The 6,648-nt window shown below is 50.9% G+C and overlaps 1 protein-coding gene across 1 annotated transcript in view; it reads right to left on the minus strand.

Annotated features, from left to right (window-relative positions):
• The window catches only part of SNCA (synuclein alpha), a 69,898-nt gene extending 69,084 nt beyond the window's left edge, over positions 1–814 (minus strand). The window contains exon 1 of the mRNA XM_067297073.1: positions 658–814. The gene's annotated coding sequence lies outside the window, so the exon portion shown is untranslated. The remainder of the gene's footprint in view (positions 1–657) is intronic.
• Positions 815–6,648: the final 5,834 nt, after the last annotated feature.

A 6,648-nucleotide genomic window follows, 5' to 3' on the forward strand; every position in this document is an offset into this window, starting at 1 on the left:
TCCCGGCGCAGGGCCCAGCCCGCGGGACCCCCCCGCTCGCCGCGGCGATCCGCGCCGCCCCTGCCCCGCGGCCCCGCGCGCCGCCCGCTTCGAGCGCCGTTACCCAACGGCCGCCCAACGGCCGCGCGCCCAACGGCCGCCGGCACGTCCCCGCCCGCCCCCAGGTGCGCGGCGCCACCACATGTATGTTCATACATATAGGCACCCACAGAGAGTGCAGCGTGACCATACATAGAGGCACCTGCAGAGGGAAAGAGCGCGGGCAGGGCGAGGTGACCGCGTCTGTTATATACACACGGGCACCTAGCGAGGAGGAGGGCAGGGCGACGTGACCAGCAGGGCACTCGCAAGCTCCCCCGGACGCAGACAGAACAAGGTGGCAAAACCTCCCGACTTCTTCTCCCCGCCACCCCCGCCGCCACATTCCCTCAAGGTGAGGTTCAACGGGAGGTGTATATGCAAATATTATACATAATACCAAAACCCAGCGCTAAGCATTACAGGAAGCGAAAGAGCCGTTCCCGGCTGCCACGCCACACGGCGCCCTCTCCCCCCACCCCGGAGCGCCCCGGGGAGGCGCCGCCGCCGCCGCCCCGCAGGGCAGCCGCGCCGAGGCGGGCGCCCCCTCGCCCCCGGCCGCGCCTCAGCGCCACTTACCGCCGGCTCGGACCCTTCCTGAGGGGGCTCTGGAGCAGGGAAGAGGGCGAAGCGCGGAGAGGCCCGAGGGGAGCTGCCCCCTTCTCAGCACATCCCTGAGGCGCGGGAGAGCGAGCCGAGTCTCCTGGCGCCACCCCGATGGCAGCGCGGCAGGCAGCGAGTGTGAGGGAGAGGCAGGGCGAGGGGTGGAGAGAGAAGCACCGCGGGAGGGAGCGAAGGAGGAGCGGAGGGAGGCTCCCGCCACGCTCCCCCCTTCTCCCGGCCCACCGGTGGTGGGGTTTGCTGCGGGGGGGCGGCCCCGCCGCCCGGCCCCCGCGGGGCAATCGCGTCGGGGGCCTCACGCATCTCCGGCGCCCACCCCGTGCTTCGGCAGTGAGAACGAAGTCGGGCACACGCTAAATCGGGAGCGATTTGTTTTCAGTCAAGGCCAGCGGTCTCCCTCACCTGTGGCTCTGCCCACCCACCACCTGCTCAGAACAGAGGCTTTAACCCCTGGAAGTGTATATAAGTATTTGATGGCAGTTGCAATCCACCCATATCCCACTTTGCTCGGGCTTAAGTTTTCCTAAACATCTTGCTACCTTTTCCTCTGCTTCCAAATCTTTGGTCCTAAATGACTTCAGAGTTAAGTACCACTGCTTCCACAATATTTACATTCCCAGCTCATTTTTAATATGGAGACTGATGCTTTTGAGGATGTAATTTGACTCTTAGTCCTATCGCATGAGAAATCTGCGCTGCAAATCAGGAACACTACAAAAAGCCCAGCCCAGCTCCTGCTTAGTCACTGCTACTCATGTCTCAATCCGATGCATAGAAGACACTTTTTCCCCGGGAAAGCTGTCAGACTTGTTGTCTATTTTGGTACCACAATTTAGGCATGAAAAGCCAAGACCAGCAGGAGACAAGGTATTAAAACAGATGGACCTGCAGCCTTAGTGCACTAGTTCATGCACTGTTTAAAATCCTGCAAGACCTACAGTTTCCTTGCCTATTTGTTTATTCCACTCCAAAAGGAGAAACAAAACATGGCATAGATAAAATACAAGGATCTGACTTGCAAGAAACATCTTGCATTCCTCATCCTGTGTAAGAATTTGCTGCTCCCCTGGTTTTATTTTCATTCTGAACATGCAGCTGGAAGATTCCTTTAGAAGCCTTAATACTTCTCCACTGTATGGTAAACTTCCATTTGGTTTACCCCACTACCAGTTTTGATCAACTAGGTGTTCAGCGATATATTGTTTTCATGCAAGATGCCAATTTAAAATACAAGTCATTCCCTCACAATTCTGCCTTCAGGAAAGCCAAAAAAAAAAAAAAGCATTACATTATGTAAGGTACCTCATCTCATTCACCCTGTAAGGAAACATTCATTCTTGATAGGGAGACTACTAACTTCTGGGCAGAGAAACATGCTATAATTTATTAGACAGTAGATCAAAGGGGTGTGCTTTCCACACATTGGGAATTATTCTTCTTGCCACATTATTGCAATTTACTGTAGCAGAATTCCCCCAAATCAAGGTATTTCTACTTAATACTCAACAAAAAGCTTAATCCCTTGGAGTTCAGGGTTCCCCCCACATACTTGACACAAGAAGGAAAAAACATCTATGGAAAGCACTGGTAGCTCATCTTTTTCACTGACCATATATGCTAATTCTTTCTGAACTGTCTAAAATGTGTCAAAACTGATACACATGCTCTAGAAAATAGTTTGACTCTTTGAAATCAAGGAAAGTAGAGCATCTGGAAAATTCCACATGTAAGCTATCTACACACTGAAGTGCCTGGGATCTTTACAGAGTTAGGCCTTTTACCAATAGTTCTTAAGTTCCCAGCCACCTTTTAAAAGAAATAATTCCACTAACAACCATTTTACAAAATTAGTTTCTAGAATATAGAAGCTTTTCTGCACAATACAGTTGACAATCTGAGACTCAGTGTGCACAGATTCTGAGACACTGCAACATTTACCATGGCCTTCCACCAGCATTTTGCCAAGTTTGTATATGAGCTGTTTTGGATGCCTTGGAGAAAGGATTTCAGCAGTATGTAGGAGAAGCACACTAATAGAGGGTATTTTTGTTTTAGAAAAGGGTGTTACCAGACCTTAATCTTTTCATTTATGACAGCAGCTTCTGACACTCAAAGAAGTCAAGATTCAAAAATAACCTGTGAAGTTCCAGGTCAATAGACAGGTTGTAGAAACTCAGTAAAAATTGACTCATGCTTCAAACCATTCTGGGAAATGGACAGTTATAAGAAACAAGTCAATGAAAATCAGAAGTTTTTGTCAGAGAAAAAGCAGAATTGTTAACTGCATTTTTATTTCAGTTATAGATTTAACTGAGCATTATATTTCGGCTACTTAAAAAGAAGTAATAGTACCTGAAATGAGAAAGACTTTTCTAGGAATTCAAAGGATAAAATTCAGAAATACAAATATGTTTTACAGACTCCCTGGTAGGCTGCAATGCTGCAGAACCCCAGAGATGTGGGAAGTTCTCTGTTGGCCTAAAATGCCTCTGTACATATGCATTACATGGCAGTGTGGGAACCAAATTTAATAATGAAATTTTTATCAGTGAATAGTTCCTTGTTGTTTGCTCTACTTGTTTCCACAAGCTATTTCAAACATTCTATTTTCATTATATTGTTGCCTCCAGGGACAGTTTCTTTCAGAATAACAAATATACAAATGCCCTGTAGTTAGTTAAAAGACACAGAATCACAGAATGGTTGAGGTTGGAAGGGACCTCTGGAGATCATCTAGTCCAACCCCCCTGCTCAAGCAGCGTCACCTAGAGCACATTGCACAGGATTGCATCCAGGCGGGTTTTGAATATCTCCAGAGAAGGAGACTCCACAACCTCTCTGGGCAACCTGTTCCAGTGCTCTGTCACCCTCACAGTGAAAAAGTTTTTCCTCATGTTCAGATGGAAGCGTCTGTGTTTCAGTTTATGCCCATTGCCTCGTGTCCTGTCGCTGGGCACCACTGAAAAGAGTCTGGTCCCATCCTCTCGACACCCTCCTTTCAGATACTTGTACACATTGATGAGATCCCCTCTCAGCCTTCTCTTCTCCAAGCTAAACAGGCCCAGCTCTCTCAGCCTTTCCTCATAAGAGAGATGCTCCAGTCCCCTAATCATCTTTGTGGCCCTTTGCTGGACTTGCTCCAGTAGTGCCACATCCCTCTTGTACTGGGGAGCCCAGAACTGGACGCAGTACTCCAGATGTGGCCTCACCAGGGCTGAGGAGAGGGGGAGGATCACCTCCCTTGACCTGCTGGCAACACTCTTCCTGATGCAGCCCAGGATACCATTGGCCTTCTTGGCCACAAGGGCACATTGCTGCCTCATGCTTAACTTGGTGTCCACCAGCACTCCCAGGTCCTTCTCCGCAGAGCTGCTTTCCAGCAGGTCAACCCCCAACCTGTACTGCTGCAGGGGGTTATTCCTCCCCAGGTGCAGGACCCTGCACTTGCCTTGGTTGAACTTCATGAGGTTCCTCTCCGCCCACCTCTCCAGCCTGTCCAGGTCTCTCTGAAGGGCAGCACAGCCCCCTGGTGTATCAGCCACTCCTCCCAGTTTTGTATCATCAGCAAACCTGCTGAGGGTGCACTCTGCCCCTTCATCCAGGTCACTGATGAAGAAGTTGAACAAGACTGGACCCAGTACTGACCCCTGGGGGACACCGCTAGCTACAGGCCTCCAACTAGACTCTGTGCCACTGATCACAACTCTCTGAGCTCTGCCATTCAGCCAGTTCTCAATCCACCTCACTGTCCACTCATCTAACCCACACTTCCTGAGCTTGTCTATGAGGATGTTATGGGAGACAGTGTCAAAAGCCTTGCTGAAGTCTAGGTAGACAACATCCACTGCTCTCCCCTCATCTACCCAGCCAGTCATTCCATCATAGAAGGCTATCAGATTGGTTAGGCATGATTTCCCCTTGGTGAAGCCATGCTGACTACTCCTGATCACCTTCTTTTCCTCCACATGCTTGGAGATGGCCTCCAGGATGAGCTGCTCCATCACCTTTCCAGGGATGCAGGTGAGGCTGACTGGCCTGTAGTTGCCTGGGTCCTCCTTCTTGCCCTTTTTGAAGACTGGGGTGACATTGGCTTTCTTCCAGTCTTCAGGCACCTCTCCTGTTCTCCATGACCTTTCCAAGATGATGGAGAGTGGCTTAGCAATGACATCTGCCAGCTCCCTCAGCACTTGTGGGTGCATCCCATCAGGGCCCATGGATCTGTGGGTGTCAAGTTTGCTTAAATGATCTCTAACCCGATCCTCCTCCACCAAGGGAAAGTCTTCCCTTCTCCAGACTTTCTCTCTTGCCTCCAGGGTCTGGGGTTCCTGAGGGCTGGCCTGAGCAGTAAAGACTGAAGCAAAGGCGGCATTCGGTAACTCTGCCTTCTCTGCATCCTTCGTCACCAGGGCACCCACCCCATTCAGCAAAGGGCCCACATTTTCCCTAGTCTTCCTTTTGCTGCTGATGTATTTGAAGAAGCCCTTCTTGTTGTCCTTGACATCCCTTGCCAGATTTAATTCCAAACGGGCCTTAGCCTTCCTCGTTGCATCCCTGCATACTCTGACAACGTTCCTGTATTCCTCCCAAGCTGCCTGTCCCCCTTTCCACTTTCTGTATACTTCCTTCTTCTGTTTGAGTTTTGCCAGGAGCTCCTTGCTCATCCATGCAGCTCTCCTGCCCCCTTTGCTTGACTTCCTACTCATAGGGATGCACCGCTCTTGAGCCTGGAGGAAGTGATGTTTGAATATTAACCAGCTCTCTTGGACCTCCCCCTTCCTTCTAGGGCCCTAACCCATGGGATTCCTCCAAGTAGTCCCTGAAGAGGCCAAAGTTTGCTCTCCTAAACTCCAGGGTTGCAATCCTACTTAGTGCCCTGCTTCCTCCTCACAGGATCCTGAACTCCACCATCTCATGGTCACTGCCCTCAAGGCTGCCCCCGACCTTCACATCTTCGGCCAGTCCTTCTCTGTTTGTTAGTACGAGGTCCAGCAGCACACCTCTCCTTGTTGGCCCCTCCACCACCTATGTCAAGAAGTTGTCACCAATGCTCTGCAGGAACCTCCAGGACTGTTTGTGCCTAGCTGTGTTGTCTTTCCAGCAGATATCGGGGTGGTTGAAGTCCCCCATGAGAACCAGGGCCTGGGATCATGAGGCTACTTCCAGCTGTCTGTAGAAGGCTTCATTGACTTCCTCTTCCTGATCAGGTGGCCTGTAGTAAACACCCACAACAGTGTCACCCATGCTAGCCTGCCCTTGAATCCTTACCCATAAGCTCTCGACTCGCTCTTCATCCACCCCTAGGCACAGCTCAATGCATTCCAGTTGCTCTCTCACATAAAGAGCAACTCCACCAACTCACTTTCCTGGCCTGTCTTCCCTAAAAAGCACATCATCCATGATGGCACTCCAGTCATGCGAGCTATCTCACCATGTCTCTGTAATGGCAATGAGATCATGGCCCTGCGACTGCACACACATCTCTAGCTCTTCCTGTTTGTTCCCCATGCTGCGTGCATTGGTGTACAGGCATTTCAGGGAGGTGATTGAGCATGCAGGTTTCCCAGGAGGGGTAAAAGAGGATCCTCCATAGCCACATCCCACACGCACTTCCCTGGCTGCATTCACCTGCTGGAGGCATCCCGACTTGAGCTGTCTTTTGCCAACTACCCTGACACTATAACTCTCCCCTTCCCCTGTCTTTCCTAGTTTAAAGCCCTCCTTACCAGGTTGGCCAACCTGTTGGCAAAGACCTGTGTGCCCCGCCTCGTGAGGCGGATCCCATCTCTCCCCAGCAGTTGTCGATCTTCAAACAGGGTCCCATGGTTGTAGAAACCAAAACCCTGTTGCCAACACCAGCGGCGCAGCCAGTCGTTAACTTGGAAAGTCCGTCTCCTCCTCCTCTCATCCATCCCCCCCACTGGCAGGATTGAGGAGAAGATGACCTGGGCT

This window comes from Apteryx mantelli, chromosome 5 (genome assembly GCF_036417845.1).
Source record: "Apteryx mantelli isolate bAptMan1 chromosome 5, bAptMan1.hap1, whole genome shotgun sequence".
Classification (NCBI taxonomy): domain Eukaryota; kingdom Metazoa; phylum Chordata; class Aves; order Apterygiformes; family Apterygidae; genus Apteryx; species Apteryx mantelli.